We start from the raw sequence: 17,542 nt of genomic DNA on the forward strand, positions 1-17,542 counted from the left end.
GCAAGAGAACAGGGGAGGAGATGTAGATTTGGATGTCATCCACACAGAGATGGTAGTTGAAGCCACGGGAGCAAATGAGTTCTCCAAAGGAGTGAGTGTAGATGAAGAATAGATGGGGACCAAGAACTGAACCTGAGGGACCCCTAGAATTGGAAGATAGGAGGGGAAGGAGAGGAAAAGCCCACAAGGGACTGAGAATGTGTGGCCAGAGAGATGAGAGGAGAACCAGGAGAGGATGGAGTCAGTGAAGCCAAGGTTGGATAATGTATCGAGGAGAAGAGGATGGTCTACAGTGTCAAAGGCAGCTGAAAATCGAGCATCGCCCCAATACTCCCCTTTTGCTCTACCCCTCTCTCCCAGCCCCTCAGCACTTGTATAGAATAAATAATTCTACTTATTTATATATGTGCTTGTTTTCTTGTTTTGATGTGTGTATATCTATAATTCTATTTATATTGATGCCTGTTTACTTGTTTTGATGTATGTCTCCGCCCTTTTATACTTTAAGCCTGGTGTGGGCAGGGAATGTCTCTATTACTGAATTGTACTTTCCAAGCACTTAGTACAGTGCTCTGCACATAGTAAGCGCTCAACAAATACGATTGAATGAATGAATAAATTAATCCTAACAAAAAACCCTTCCTTGACCCCACAACTCCCTCCAGTTATCTCTACATCTCCCTCCTACCATTCCTCTCCAAAAGCCTTGAATGAGTTGTCTACACCCACTGTCTCTAGCTCCAATTCTCTCCTCCAATTCTCACCTTGAACCTCTCCAATTTGGCTACTGTCCTTTTAACTCTACTGAAACTGCTTTCCGAAGTCACCAATGACCTTTCTCTTGCCAAATCCAATAGCCTCTACTCCATCCTCATCCTTCTTGACTCCTCAGCTGCCTTCAATACTGTCAACTTCCCCCTTCTCCTGAAAACATTATCTAACCTTGGATTCTCTCTCACTGTCCTCTCCTGGTTCTCCTCCTATATTTCTGGCCACTCATTCTCAGTTACTTTTGTAAGGCCCCCATGCCTCCTACCCGCTAACTGTGGGATTCCCTCAAGAGAAGTACATTGCCTAGTGGATAGATTATGGGCCTGGGAGTCAGAAGGACCTGGGTTCTAGTCCCGGCTCTGCCACTTGTCTTCTTTGTGAACTCGGACAAGTCACTTAATTTCTCTGTGCTTCAATTACCTCATCTGTAACATTGGGATTATGACTCTAAGCCCATGTGGGACATGAACTGTGTCCAAATGAATTATGTTTCATCTACCCTAGTGCTTGGAACAATGCCTGGCACATACTAAGTGATTAACAATTACCATTCAAAAAAAGGCTCAGTTCTGGATCCTCTTCTATTCCCCATCTTCACTCACTCCCTTGGAGAACTCATTCACTCCCATTGCATCCATCTCTGATCTTTCTTCTTCTTTGCAGTCTCATATTTCCTCTTGCCTTCAAGACATCTCTACTTGGATGTCCTGCCAACACGTCAAACCTAAAATGTCCAAAACAGAACTCCTCATCTTCCCACTCAAACTTTACCTTCCCCATGACTTTACCATCACTGTAGACAGCACCATCATTCTCCCTGTCTCACAAGCCTGTAACTTTGGCATTATCCTCAACTCATCTCTCTCATTCAACCCACATATTCTTTCTGTCACCAAATACTGTTGGTGTACTACCTTCACAACATTGCTAAAATCTGTCCTTTCCTCTCCATCTATACTGCTACCACGTTAATCCAAACGCTTATTTTATCCTGCCTTCATTACTGCATCAGCCTTCTTTACTTACCTGCCTGGTTCTGCTCTCTCTCCTCACTCCAATCCATTCTTCATTCTGCTGCTCAGATAATTTTTTGACAAAAGCATTCATTCCCTGTTTCTCAGCTCCTCAGGAAAGTCAATTGGTTGCCCATCCACCTCCACATCAAACAGAAACTCCTTGCCATAGGTTTTGAAGTACTCAATCACCTTGCCCCCTCCTACCTTACCTGTCTGATTTCCCACTACAACCCAGCCCTAACACTATGCTCCTCTAAAGTCAGCCTACTCTTTGTATCTCAACCTCATCTATCTTTCTGTTGACCTGTTACCTATGTCCTGCCTCTGGCCTGGAACTCTGTTGGCTTTCATATATGAAAGACCATCACACCCCCACCTTCAAAACCTTATTAAAAGCACATCTCCTTCAGGAGACCTTTCCCAAATTAGCCCTCATTTCCTCTTCTACTCCCTTCTACATTGCCCTTGCAATTGGATTTGCACCCTTATTCACCCCCCTCAACCTTACAGTAATTAGGTGCAGAGGCATAATTGAATTATTTAAAGTCTCCCTCCCCCCCTCTAGGCTATAAACTCCTTGTGGGCAAGGAATATGTCTTACAGTTCTGTTATATTGTACGCTCCAAGCATTTAGTACAGCTTTCTCCACATAGTGAGTGCTCAATGAATAAGATTGATTGATGGATTTTGTTTATTTGGAACCTAACACCTTCAGGTTTTGAATGGTGCCCCCTAGTCCTGCACTGCAACTTGACAGACAAAAAGTAAACTACAGTAGGAGAAAACTGAAACTCTGTGAACTGTGAAAGGTGACTGGAAGAAAAAGTATTTCAAGAAAAAGTTGGTTGCAGCAAAATTCATTAGTTTCTTCTAGGATGAAAGGCTGTGTCTTGGTGACATTCCAAGGTTACTAATGCTTGTCAGTCCAACAGCTTGTGGGCTGTATATGATGGGGAATCTTTTGGGTCTGTCATCAAAAGAGAAAGGATGTAAAAAATGCCCCTGATGGATGTTCTAAAGCGTTTTGATCTAAATCCAGAGAAAATAGCAGCTATCACAGCTGATGGAGCACCAGCTATGTCTGGGAAGACAAATAGAGCTGAGGAAAAACATTCAAGTCAGAAAGGTTCACCCTGGACATTTGTCAGATCATTTCATTTCTGCCCCCAGCCTGTCTGACAAGCTCAATCCTTTGTGCAGCCCTAAGGTGACTTCTCAGCAAACATGAGGAGTCACCTGGAGACCAAGCAATTATGCAAATTGTTTTAGGTATGCAACATGGCATTCTATCCACTGTACTTTGAAGTCCAATCACTTCTCTGAAGAGGAATAGTAATTCATATATTATACATATTTAACCCTCCCTCATCAGACATGTGTATATAAATTACAGGTTTTCTAGACCCATCTGTATTCCAGTTCTGTTCTGATTTTTCATTCACAGGAAGAATCAACTGAAAGGTAAAGATGTAACAGAATAATTTGCATACTTACATCAACTTTTTATATTTACAGGAATACTTCCTGCTTGTTCTCACCCAACTAAACATGACTTTGCCTCTTACTTTTTCAACCCCTTGACACTAATTTCTCTCCCTGTTATGCTAATACTGACTATACATACTGAATGGCATTACTCCATGATACCATAAACTTGACTGCTGTCAAGAAATTGGTTATGGCCAAGTGAAGACCTGAAGGTTGGTTCAATGCAAATACCTTGGAGATCATAAAGTGTACCTGCAGCATAACATCAACTTCATCATCATTTTCTTGGACCACCCTGGGACTGAGGCTAAAAGAAAGTTGTATGAAGACCCAAAAGACAAAGTAAGGAACATGTGCAGCAAGGGGCTGGATATAGCTGCAGAACACCCTGTGGCACAGTGGACTTGGTATTTGCTGCAAGTGTTTAACTAATACCAACATTATTATTATTATATTTATCCATTGCAGGAAAGTGCAGGATACTGCACTATAGTTTTTGTAAATCTTTGAAATCTTCTTTAGATCTGGACTCTGGCAATTATTTAGTAAATATGATTGCCCTGAAAAGTTCTTTAAGATTCTGACATGATTTCACAATGGTAGTAGTAAGGATTTACTCTCTAATCCATTTGCAGGGAATTTTTGTGGACCTGTTCAATCAATCAATCTTATTTATTGAGCTCTTACTATGTACAGAGCACTGCACAAAGTGATTGGGAGAGTACAATGCAACAGAATTAGTAGACACAGTCCCTGCCCACAATGAGTTTAGTTGATCTGTTCAGTTTACTCTACTTTGCCATGCTGGAAGATGCAACAAGATTCAGATGTTAGACTGTGCTTCTGCTCCTCTGGAAAACTCTTCTAACTCAAAAGACTTTCAACAATCATTCCAAATCCTAGAAACAGTCATCCAATAATTATTATATGCAGATGACCATCATGGTGACCTGTGACCTTTTCCAGGTTGGATCTTTTTGAGCAGAATCTCCATAAAGATCAAGAAACAAGGAAACACAAGAGAAGTAAAAGATAAAGCCCCTACCCTCAAGGAATTTATAATCTAAGAGGAAAGATGCAGAGAATAGAAAGAGTATTAAAATATAGGTAGAGTAATAAGTGGATGAATAAGTAACCGATCAATCTGTTGTACATATTAAGTATCTACTGTGTGCAGAACACTGTGCTGAACTCCTTGGACAGCACAGTAGAATTAATAGACATGACGTTAAGCAGCGTGGCTCAGTGGAAAGAGCCTGGGCTTTGGAGTCAGAGGTCATGAGTTCGAATCCCAGCTCTGCCACTTGTCAGTTGTGTGACTGTGGGCAAGTCACTTAACTTCTCTGTGCCTCAGTTCCCTCATCTGTAAAATGGGGATGAAGATTGTGAGCCCCACGTGGGACAACCTGATTCCCCTGTGTCCACCCCAGCGCTTAGAACAGTGCTCTGCACATAGTAAGCGCTTAACAAATACCAACATTATTATTATGATCCCTGCCTTCAGGAAGTTTATAACCTAGCCAGGTTATAAGCAGACACTAAGATAAGTTACAGATAAGGGGAAATAATAAAGTACAAAGAGATGTGCATAGTTGCTATGGAGTGTGGAGTATTAAGTGTTCATGTGGAACAGATTTGCTGAGATAGTGGTGGGGAGATTAGAAATCATTCAGAAAAGGCCTCCAGGAGGAGATGTGATTTCAAGAGAACTTCAAAGATGGAGTAAGATTTGATCAGTTTGTGAGTATAAAGAAAGCTAGTTGTATAGTCACTTAACTTCTCTGTGTCTCAGTTACCCCATCTGTAAAATGGGGATTAAAAGTGTGAGCCCCACGTGGGACAACCTGATTACCCTGAATCTCCCTCGGGACTTAGAACTGTACTTAGCACATAGTAAGCACTTAACAAATACCATAATTATTATTACAGTGCCCTGCACAAAGTGCTCAATAAATACGATTGAATGATTGAGAGAGGGACGTTGACAGGGAGAGAGATGAGAATGAGGCACAGTGAGTAGACAATTTGAGAAGAATGAAGAGTGCCAACTGCAGTGTAGTGGGAAAAAAAGTGGATAAGTGGGAGGGAGAGAGAAGACTGAGTACCTATGGCCCTCGGGCAGGAGTTTCTGTTTGATATGGAGAGAACTGGGAAACTATCAGAGGTTTTCAAGGAGTGGGGAGACGTAAGCGCAGAACAACAGTTTAGAAAAGGATCTGGAGAGCTAAGAGAATGTGGACTGGAGAGAGGAAGACCTGGGGACTAAGAGATTGGTGAGAAGGCTGAAGCAGTAATAGCTAAATCTAAATACAAGTGATGATTAAACCAATTTTGTGTGCATTTAGATAGAGGGGAAGGAGTGGATTCCAGAAATGTTGTGTAGAAAGATGTGTTCGAGTTTGATGACAGACTATGGGGGTTAAAAGAGAGGGAAGGTAATGTCATTAGGGAAGCAGCATGGCCTAGTGGAAAGAGCATGGGCTAGGGAGTAAGAGGAGCAGGGTTGTAATCTCGGCTCCACCACTTGTCTGCTGTGACTTTGAACAAGTCACTTAAATTCTCTGTGCCTTGGTTACCTTATCTGTAAAATGGGGATTAAATCATCTTCCCTCTGACTTAGACTATGAGCCCCATGTGGGACAGGGACTGCATCCACCTGGATTATCTTGTGTCTTCAGTAGCTCTTAATAAAGTGCTGGTACTTAGTAAGCACTTAACGGGGACCATAATAAATTATAGGAAAGTCAGGTGGAGGAGAGGACTTGGGAGGGAACAGAGGGGAAATGAGTTCAGCTTTGGACATGTTAAGGTTGCTCCCACTCCCTTCTGCATTGCTCTGACTTGCCTTTATTTATCTCCCTTCCCAGCCCCACAGCACTTATATACATATCTATAATTTATTTACTTATATTAGTATATAATTAGACTGTAAACTGTAAGCTCATTGTGGGGAGGGATTGTGTCTGTTTACTGTTATACTGTAGTCTCTTAAGTGCTTAGTGCAGTGGTCTGCACACAGTAAGCACTCTATAAATATGATTGATTGAAAGAATGAATGAGTTGTTGTAATGGCAGAACATTCAACTAGAGATGTTCAGGAGGCAGGAAGAAATGGAAGATTGAAGAGCAGAGAGATCAGGGCTAGCACACAATAGATTTGGGAGTCATCCACATGGAGATGGGAGTTGAAGCCACAGAAGTGGATGAACTCCCCAAAGGAATGAATGTAAACTGAGAAGGGTAGGGGACCCAGAAAAGAACCTTGAGAGACACCCACACACACACCACACACACATACACAACACAGTGAGTGAATGGGAATAAAGGATGAGCCTGTGAATGATATTGGGAAAGATTAATCAGAGAGGTAGGAGGAGAAACAAGAAAGAACTGTGTCAGAAAAAACAAAGTTAGTGTTACCAGAAGGGAGTAATCAGGTAACCGAGAGATCAAGAAAGATTAAGATGGAGTAGAGTCTATCAGATTTAGTAAGAAGGTGATCAGTGACCCTGAAGAGCATGGTCTCAGTGGAATGGAGGGAGTGAAAGCCAGGTTGTAGAAGTAGAATATGCAGCTTGATGTATACTAATTGCTAAGGATCAATCAAGTAATTAATCAATGGTACTTCATGGCCAAGTGTTAAGAGCCCAAGACTGAGAATCAGGAGACCTGGGTTCTAATCCCATCTCCACCACTTGCCTGCTGTGTGACCTTGAGTAAGTTACTTGATCTCTCTGTGCCTCAGTTCCTCATCTGTAAAACAGTGTTAAATACATGTTTTCCTTTCTACTTAGATTGTGAGCCCAGTTGGGACAGAGGCTAAATATGAAAGAGCATGGGCCTGGGAGTCAGAAGACCTGGGTTCTAATCCTCTCTCTGCCACGTGTCTGCTCTGTGACTTTGGGTAGTCTCGGTACTTCTCTGTGCCCCAGTTACCTCAGCTGTAAAATGGAAATTAAAACTGTGATCCCCATGTGGACAGGGATTGTGTCTAACCTGATTATCTTGTATCTACTCCAGCCAGTGCCTTGCAAGAAGAAATCACTTAACAAATACCACAGTCAGTATTAATAATAATAATAATAATGTTGGTATTTGCTAAGCGCTTACTATGTGCCGAGCACTGTTCTAAGCGCTGGGGTAGACACAGGGGAATCAGGTTGTCCCACGTGGGGCTCACAGTCTTAATCCCCATTTTGCAGATGAGGGAACTGAGGCACCGAGAAGTTAAGTGACTTGCCCAAAGTCACACAGCTGGCAAGTGGCAGAGCTGGGGTTTACTGTGTTTATCAAATGTCTTCTGTGTGTGGAACACTGTACTGAGCACTTGGCAGAGTACACCTAAAGCCTAAGGTAAGGTTCCTGCCTTTAGGGGATTTTCAGTCTAATAGATGGTGCATATATAGACATGCTAAGGCAGATGTGGGGAGGAACTGGAGTGAGGGAATTTGATCTTGGAATACTTCTTCCTACTTGTGAGAAGTTTCAGTAGTAATAATAACAATAACAACAGCAACAATAATAATAATGATTTTAAATGCTTATTATGTGACAAGCACTGTTCTAAGCCCTGGAAAGTCCTCTGTGATGAAGTGAGAATGGCAAAGTATTGTCACAACTGAATGGTTTGAGACAAGAAAAATGTACAGTGAAGGTTTCTGAGGGGTAAAGACTATGTGCAGAGCACTGTACTAAGTGCTTGGGAAAGTGCAATACAACAATAAAGAGTGAAAATCCCTGCCCACAACGAGCTCACAGTCTAGATGGGGGGAGACAGCCATGAATAAAAATGAACAGACATCAATACAAATTTAAAAATTACAGATATATACATAAGCGTTGAGGTGCTGGGAGAGGGGGAAGAGCAAAGAGAGCAAATCAGGGTGACACAGAAGGGAGTGGGAGATGAGGAAAAGTGGGGCTTAGACTGGGAAGGCATCTTGGAGTACAGGTACCTTCAGTAAGGCTTTAAAGGGGAGAAGAATAATTGTTTAGAGGATTTGTGGAGGGAGGGTGTTCCAGGCCAGTGTGGGGTATGGGCCAGGGGTCGGTGGCAACACAGGTGAGATCGAGGCGTAGTGAGAAGGTTAGCAATAGAGGAGCAAAGTGTGCAGGATGAGTTGTAGAAGGAGAGAAGCAAGGTGAGGTAGGAGGGGTCAAGGTGATGGAGTGCTTTACAGTCAATGTTGAGAAGATTTTGTTTGATAAGGAGGTGGATAGGTAATCATGGAGATTTTTTAGGAGCGGGGTGACGCCTTAAACATTTCTATAGAAAGATGATCCAGGCAGCGAAATCAAGTATGGACTGGAGTGGAGAGAGGCAGGAGGTTGGGAGGACAGCAAGGAGGCTGATGTAGTAATCTAGGTGGGAAAGGAGAGTGATTGTATTGTACAATGTAAACATTGTAGCAGTTTGGATGAAGAAGAAAGGGCAGATTTTAGCAGTTGTGAAGGTGGAACCAATAGGATTTGGTGACAGGTTTAATATGTGGGTTGAATGAGAGAGAGGAGTCAAGGGTAACACCACGGTTTTGGGCTTGTGAGATGAGAAGGATGGTCATGTTTTCTACAGTGATGGGAAAGTCTGGGAGTGGACAGAGTTTGGGTGGGAAGATAAGGACATGTTTTTGACATGTATAAGGAGCTCTGTTTTGGACATGTTAAATCTGAGGTGAGGGGAGGACATCCAAGTAGAGACGTCTTGAGGGTTGGAGGAGATATGAGCCTGGAGAGAGGGAGAGAGATCAGGGGAGGAGATGTAGATTTGGGTATCTCATCTGCATAGAGATGGTAGTTGAAGCTGTGTGAGCGAATGAGTTCTCCAAGGGATGAAGTGTCACTTTCCCTTCTTATCATCACTCAGTGGATCAAGAGACTGTGTTGAGTGGTCCCAGGGCTTGCTTCAACTGGTAAATAGGTAAGCATTTGCTCCAGAGCACATTATCAGAGTGGATGGCAGCATGACCTGGCAGTGTGGCATGTTGGGCATGGCTGTTAAGAATGTGAAATCGCTGTTTCCACTCTGAAGCAGTCCCTTTGCTAATGGGGACTTAGGCAGGAAGCTCAGTGACTCTGGAGCAATGGGAAGGGGTCACAAACATCTAGGTTTGAGTGACCAAACAGGCTTCTGCATGATATTATCTTACACTACTTTGTACATGCAGCAAATATAGCGACATCATACAGAACGTTGCACATGTGCCCATCTTAGCATGTTGATTTTGTATGGAACATGAGAATGAATCAAACTTCTCCCTGCCTTGGGCATCCAAAGATCTGAGGATGCCCTTGATAGTCCCCCCACTTCCTCTCCCTCCTCCCTGAGTTTAAATTTCCTGATTCCCTAGCTGAAACAGAAGCCTAAGCCACAATTATTTCTTTAACCTTAGCTAAAGAAAAGTCTTTGAAGTTGAGGGGAATCATAAATGTGAACCTTTCAGAATGCACTCCATCAAACTGAGTGTTGTTTGATCTCAGGGAAGCACAGTAATGCACCTTTATTACTGTTTGCTTGCACTATTACTCCTATTATGGATTGTACAGTAGTTACAGGGAGATGACTCTCATGTCAACTCTTCCATTTATGTCAGCTTTATGGATAAGTATATCTAGGAGAATCTCAAACTAATACAGAATCTCTCTTTCACAGTTTTCTACAAACAGCAATTATTTTAAAAATCTCTCTTTTTGCCATGTTTTAGTATTTTCTTTTACTCAGTGATCCTTCCAATTTAAAGCTGAGCTGAAGACCTTTTAAAAATAGATTTTGGTGCTCATAAAAAAGTCACAAAAGAAAGAATACAAACCAATTAACATTTAGCCTACTGTACCCACCTTACTTTCTATTTTATGAACTTTAGATGTTGTAATGACAGCTATAGTCACCAGGAGCACAATTATTCTTGGCAGTTCTCCAAACTTGTCTCAGGTCCAGTGATGTTCTAGAAAAAAGATAGAAAAAAGATATTCATCACAGAGCTTCCGTATTGGCAGGTAAAAAGCTCTGCAGCTCATTATGCAATGATCACCTGACCCATAAGGTCTTTCTTTTCCAAATCTGCTGCATGCCAGATCTCAGCCTGCACACTGCAGAGTCTCAGGAGAAGCATGTTGGTTGTAAGCAGGGAATATGTCTGCTTCTTGTTATATGGTATTCTCCCAAGCACTTAGTACAGTGTCCTGCACATAATGAGCACTTAATAAATACAAGTGAGTGAATGAATGCAAGGTAGTTGTTTTTTTTTTAATGTGCCAGTCTAGGACCTTCTTCATTCTGGGTAGGAGCACTGAAAGAAGCATTTGTGAATCTCAGCAAATTGGGAAACATCTGTCCTTTTAGGCAAGCTCTTCCCTCATTAGATCTTTTCTACATTATTAATAGACTTGAGAATAAGAAACTTCATTTCAGTGATGCATAATTTTAGTCACCAAATTAACACTGTGCCCAGCCTTCTCTGAAGGATACCCTAATGGGTTCCTTCTTTAATCCCTGTACTGGAGCTTGAAATATCAAAAGAAATAGAAGATTCTTTCAATTTACTCTATCTTCAATAATACAACTTTCTTTAAATTCAGGGACCCTAAGGGGTCATTCACAACTCTTTCACATACACCACTCGCACAAAATCAGACCTACTCTTCTGAAATCTAATGTATCTTTTTTTGGTGGGTGTTCTAGAATGAGTTGTTCTAGAAAGGAGACTTCTGTGTAAAACCTTTCCTCATTTCTCATCCTGAGGGGTTATATAGTCCATCTACGGGGTGGTCAAAAAGTTTCCCACAATTACTACTAGCCCTTGTTTTTCAGTCTTTTTTCCTATGAGAATCCTTTTAAGATTTCCTTTCAATTCAATAGGCAGTATTCAATAACTGGCCCCAAGAGCAGGGCGGACTCCCTGGATTCCAGGAAATGCCAATGAGCTGGTGCCCTTATGAGCCTCCCATAGTCCCAAGAAACCTGAAGGGGTTTCTTGCTTGGACCCAGTTGGGAGAACAACTGCTAGAAGTTAGTTACGCCCCTGAACCTCAAATCCCCCAAACCCACTCTCACTAGACTTCATATTTCTAATATCCCAAAACATTTTCCAAGAGACAGTACAAGTAAATAACTACAACATGGTGTCAAGACTAACAGACTCTTCCTGAATAAATCATGGTCTATCAAGTTGAGGTGTAAAGCTTCTGATCCTAAAAAAAAAATCTTAATGGAATATAATCTCCCGGTTGCTCCTCTGATTTAAGTAGGTTTTTGCTGCACCTCTGTTGTCCTGCTAAATAAATTGAAATTCTTTTCCTTCCAAACTATGCTCAGTATAGACCATTGATCAAATCAGGTGAGGAAATCTGACTCACCTAAAATTATTTAAATAAAGATTGTTTTCTGAATAAGTCTGAATAATTAGTCTAATGGTTAGTCTACCGCCCTCTAGACTGTAACCTCCTCCATTTAGACAGTAAGCTTCTTATCTACCAACTCTGTTATACTGTACTCTCCCAAGCACTTTAGTACAGTTCTGTGCACACAGAAGCCCTTTATATATGTGACTGATTGAAAATAAAGTTAGCATCTATGCTGCATGGAAGCTCCCAGGAAAACATTTTACCTCTCTTGGGAGAGTCCTGAAGCTCAAGACAAATGTTATGCATAACAGTAAATGATTCTACCCTATCAATAATGGATGAGTCAGTAATATAGTCTCCTCTTCTTGCCCCTTTGTAATTTCAGAGCCATAGGACATTTTTTCCCACTAGATGTTTGAAAGATGCTTCCATCACTGAAAATGGTTTCACTACAAGTACTGATCATTTTCCTTGGGAGGTAGTGAAGCCTCATGGAGCGAGCTTGGGACTGGGAGACAGGAAATTCCAGTTCTGGTTCCAGCTTGAACACTTGCCTGTTGTATGTGACTTGGCGCAAGTCTCAGTGCCTCAGTTTTTTATATCTGTTAAATGGGTTTAAAAAAGTCCATTCTTTTTTCCTCTTAGATTATGAGCACTGTGCGGGACAGAAACTGTGTCTGACCTGGTTGTCTTCTATCTAACACAGTGCTTAGCACAGTAAATATCATCACTATTATCATCTTCTTGATAGTAGACATGAAGCTATCATTTTGAATCTGTGTCCTGACTACCCATTTGAATTATTTTTCAGTGGTTTTGTGAAGGATTGACAAGTAGATAGGAGGTTTCAGCAGAGCATTTTAAGTTGTCTGTTCTTAACTGTATCTATGCTATGTATGTGATTTCTGCTAAAAATACCTTAGAGGTATATTTTAAAACACATGTGAATATAAGTAATTATAAAGTTCCATGGATACACAGTATATTATCTATGAATTTTCCAGTAATAGGTATAGGGCTTTTGTGTGTGTATGTGCGTATGCTTGCTTTTTGTCTAGCTGCTGGGGATAATATTTCAACCAGATTCATAAAGCATCTTCAGGATATCTCTGTATTTGTTCAAAGAGAGACACTAAGGTGGTGTCTGGCAAAGCTGGATGAAACATCAATCAGAGGCACTCAGCGAGGAACAATGCTAAAGTGGCACACAACAAATAATCACAGGACTTTTTAGTTTACAGAGAAAGTCAAAGGACTATGACAGAATGGATTTCAGGTTCTGAAATATTTTGGATAACTGAAAAGGGAGGCAGGAGGTACATAGACTCAGTGGAAAAATCAATGAGTCAAAAAATGGATACTTGGTATGGTAGAGAATGGAAAAATTCTGAATATCAGTGCTCAGTTAAGTTATTAGAAAAAAGATCACCAGAAGATACACATTCTTTAAAAACCTAGGGATGCCTAACAAAAAGTGTAGCATAGAATATTAAGTTGTAAGCCTCTTGAGGGCAGAAATATGAGTGTGTTACTCTCGTACTTTCTCAAGGGTGTAGAACAGTGCCAGCACTCATAGATTCACATAGATTAAACATCATTGGTTGATTGTGTGATTGACTGGGTAAGACTGTTAGGAGATAAATAATGGTCAGACCAGTAGAAAGCTTTCCAACCAGGAGTAAGCCTGCTGTCCCTGAGCTTCAGAGAGAGATTCTACACTGGTGACAGTCATTGCCTATGAGATATGCATTAGCTTGTTAAGGGCAATCCTTATATGCATGCCAAACTGCCTGTCTTACATCAGTCTTTTCAGTCAAATGAGTAGAGTCTCCCCATCAGTAATATTCTTTTCCAAGGACAAACAGTGGATATGCTGGAGAAAGTGCTCTGAGAATTAGTTTTCCAACCCAGTACTCTTTTTAGTAAGTTCAGCTATCTCAGTGAGTTTAAATATTTCAAATTAAGAATTAAACAGTCTTTATTTTGGAAGAAAATGCCCCCATAGTTACAACAGCAACAAAAAAAATGACCTTTGAATTTGTGGCCCTAAGAGGAGATGGACTCATTATGAAACATTTGGATGGCAATTATTAATGATCTGATCTGAAGATCATCTATGAATGATGGGAAGAGTGATATTAATCTATGTTTAGTAGTTTCAGAAGGATGGAAAAGGATAAGATAGAATACATGTCACATCTTCCTAGTGACCTTGTGCCCTGGTATGCTTCAATTGCTTACTTCCTATAGCTCTATAAACTTCTGTGTTTTCATTTGCTGGATTAGATTGAAGTGTCAACTCTTTTTGATGAATGACATTGGTAATATATGTTCATGTTCTTCCCTGCTCTTTCTAGTTTTATTTATATATATATAGTCAATATAATTTATTTCTCCTGAAAAAAGCTTTCAGCAAAAAGTTTGTTTTAAATACGAATGCTTTTTAACAGGGCTTTTGGGGCTATGCTGACTAAATCACTCATTTTTCCATGTTCTTGTTGCATTTTTTATTTTCTTGGATGGTTTCTTTTGAAATTTTAGTCCAAGTTTTCTATTGATTGAGGATGAGATGGTGAAGCTCAATGACTAAAAACGAAATATAATGGAAACACTAAGCTCCAGTCACATCAATAAGACTTTGGTTCTCATTTTCTTAAGTCATATGGGACTAAATAAGGAATTGTCTTCACATCAGAAGCAGCGTGGCTTAGTGGAAAGAGCACGGGCTTGGGAGTCAGAGGTTGTGGGTTCTAATCCTAACTCCGCCACTTGTCTGTTGTGGGACCTTGGGCAAGTCACTTAACTTCTCTGGACCTCATCTGTAAAATGGGAATAAGAGTATGAGCCCCATGTGGGAGAGAGATTGTAATCAACTTGATTAATTTGTGTCTACCCAAGTGCTTAGAACAAGATCAGAAAATTAGAACAGAAAATAACAGGATAAGAATTCTGATGTGTTCCCTAGATAATGATGGGCTCAGAGTCTAAGAATAGTGGTCCGATTAGAATGTGGCAACAGACACATGAGAAAAATTTGAAATGATAAAGACAGCAATACAAGAAAGAAAACATGGACAAATAAGTGCAATGAGAGCAGAATACTGTAGCTAAAGGAACAGATTTTTGGCTCCACAATGCTCAGATAGGGGTGTCCAGAATCCAGTAGTCTCAACATCTTCTCCCTTACCCTAGTCTGCCAGACAGACTGGGACCCCCAAAAGGTGAGATGGGCAGGTGAGGTCTCTACTGGAAAGCATGTCTCGGCAGCTGCCAGCTATCACACTGCCTCTTTGCTTCTGCTTGTTTAGGAGTTTAATGGAGTTGTTGTAGCCAGTTACCTGCCAACACATTTTCTGTGCAATAAAATTCAGTTTGGACTGGAGAGGGTCATAGAAATGCAATACAGCAGTACAAGTTGTATAAACTGTAGAAGAGTTTAAAGAAGGCAAGAAAGTATAACTTATAAACATGTCTCCCACCTCTCAAAAACGTCCAGTGCTTGACCATCTATCTCTGCACCAGAGCTGCCTCCTCATCAGTTTTAAGTACTCAATCAGCTTTCTATCTCCTTTTATCCTCCCTCCTCTCCCACTACAACAGAGACTGGACACTCACTCCTCTGTCACCAACCTGCTCGCTGTTCTCATTCTAGTCATTTAGTTAATGGCATGTCTTGCACATTTACTGTCTGCACTATACTTTACTGTACTAAGAACTAAGAGAATTGGTACACTAGATCCCTGTCCTCAAGGAGCTTACAGTCCAGTGAGAGAGACCGACATCAAAATAAATATGTGGAAGACTTGCTTATCTATACTGTATCATTTTTGCTGCTAGCAATGTGCATGAGAAGCAACACGTGTCCTAGTGTAAAAAACATAGGCCTGGGACTCAGAAAGACCCGGGTTCTGATCCTAGCTCTGTAACTTGTCTGCTGTGTGACCTTGGGCAAGTCATTTCAATTCTCTGCACCTCAATTACCTCATCTGTAAATTGGAGATTAAGACTGTGAGCCCCAAGTGGGACATGGACTGTTCCAATGAACCTGATCAGCTTCTCTCTACTCCATTGCTTAGTACAGTATCTGGCACATAGTAAGAGTCTAACAAATACCATAAAAAATAAGTGACATCTGCCTTTGGTCATTTGGTCATGGTCAATGCTATAACCAAAGTGAGGAAAAATTCCCCAGGATTCCCAGATTCCCAACTCTTATGGTAAAACCAGCAGCTCTGGCCCTCTGTTCCTCCCTTTTCCCCCACCTTGACTGCTCCACAAATTTGCTCTCCTGAAAGGAGTTTGTTTAATGGCCTTAGTCAGAGCCAGTGTGTCCATGAAGGCAACTACATCTTATTTCCATTTTCTTTGGGTCACATAATAAATATTAAGCAGGATAAACACAACTGTAGCTATCTTGATATATTTTCTTAGTTTATATTTTCTATGCCATGAGCACTGGGCTTGACAACTATTAATCAACTAATTAGTGATATTTACTGAGTTCTACCATGTGCAGAGTTATGGTATTTATTAAGCACTGTTTTAAGTGCTGGGTGAATCCAAAATTAACAGTTTAGAGCATCATATTAAGCATGTGGGGTAGAACCAAAGAATAAGAAACATGCTCCCTTCTCTTGGGAAAGGGAGGGCGTTACAATATAATGGATAAAAATGGCAGACAAAAGCAATTAATAAATAAAGAAGAACGAAACAAGGCTATGGCTCTTGTAGCAGAACTTTGGAAAGATAAATGGACAAGTGCAAATAAGTATATGTCAAGAATATACTCAGGATGCATAATCATATATACCAAGGGCAGGTACTGAATGGATGTAACTTGGGGAGATGAAAGATTACTGGGGGATGCTTCTGGGGGAAGTGGATTTCAGGAGGACTTTGAAGATATTGAGAAATGTGGTCCAACAGATTGAAGGAGTGGGCAGCGTAGCCTAGTGGAAAGAGCATGGGTCTGGTAGTTGAGACACACAGGTCCTAGTCCCAGCTCTGTCACTGACCTTCTGTGTGACTTGAGGACAGTCACTTAACATCTCTGAGCCTCATCTGTGAAAAGGGTGTAAGAAACCTGCTCTCCCTACCTCTTAGACTGTGAGCTAAGGATGAGAAAGAAACTGTGTTCAATCTAATTATCTGTGCTCAGCAGTTTGTGAGCATTTAATAAATTCTGCATAAGCTTCCTCAAAAGCCTTGGAAATTAAAACTTTTGATCTCCCCAACACATGTGAAAAATGCAAAATATATCAGTAGTAGTAGCAGCAATGGCATGTTTCAGGGAGAATGAAGGGCAATAGCAAGAAGTTGGAAGTGAGAGTGAAGAACGAGGCCACAGTGAGTAGGTGAGGTTAGGAGGAACAAAGAATGTTAGCTAGAATGCAGTGGAAGAGAGTGGATAGTTAAGAGGAAAGGTTTCTACTTTGTTCAGAGAGGAAAGGGTAAGCATGGAAAGTTATTGAGGAGTTTCTGAGAAGCAAAGTGGCCTAGTGGAAAGAGCTTTGGAATCCAACCCCACATCTGCTATTTTGCTGTGTGACCTTGAGTAAGTCATTCGACTTCTCTTCGGCTCAGTTATCTAATTTGTAAAATGGGGATTAAGATTGGTGTGCCCCCATTTTGGATGTAGTCATTTCGCAACCTGATCAGCTTGTTTCTATCCCAGTGCTTAGTAATAATAATAATAATAATAATAATAATAATGTTGGTATTTGTTAAGCACTTACTATGTGCAGAGCACTGTTCTAAGCACTGGGGTAGTTACAGGGTAATCAGGTTGTCCCACATGGGGCCTACAGTCTTAATCCTTATTTCACAGATGAGGTAACTGAGGCACAGAGAAGTTAAGTGACTTGCCCAAAATCACACAGCTGACAAGTGGCAGAGCCAGGATTCGAATCCATGACCTCTGACTCCCT

The 17,542-nt window shown here is 41.0% G+C and overlaps 1 long non-coding RNA gene across 1 annotated transcript in view; it reads right to left on the reverse strand.

Moving 5' to 3' along the window:
- LOC120638231 overlaps positions 1-17,542 on the reverse strand; it is a 95,912-nt gene that overhangs the window by 14,868 nt on the left and 63,502 nt on the right. Inside the window, exon 2 of the long non-coding RNA XR_005659788.1 lies at positions 10,110-10,216. This is a non-coding gene — a long non-coding RNA (uncharacterized LOC120638231). The remainder of the gene's footprint in view (positions 1-10,109; positions 10,217-17,542) is intronic.

The sequence above is a fragment of the Ornithorhynchus anatinus genome, chromosome 2 (genome assembly GCF_004115215.2).
Source record: "Ornithorhynchus anatinus isolate Pmale09 chromosome 2, mOrnAna1.pri.v4, whole genome shotgun sequence".
Classification (NCBI taxonomy): domain Eukaryota; kingdom Metazoa; phylum Chordata; class Mammalia; order Monotremata; family Ornithorhynchidae; genus Ornithorhynchus; species Ornithorhynchus anatinus.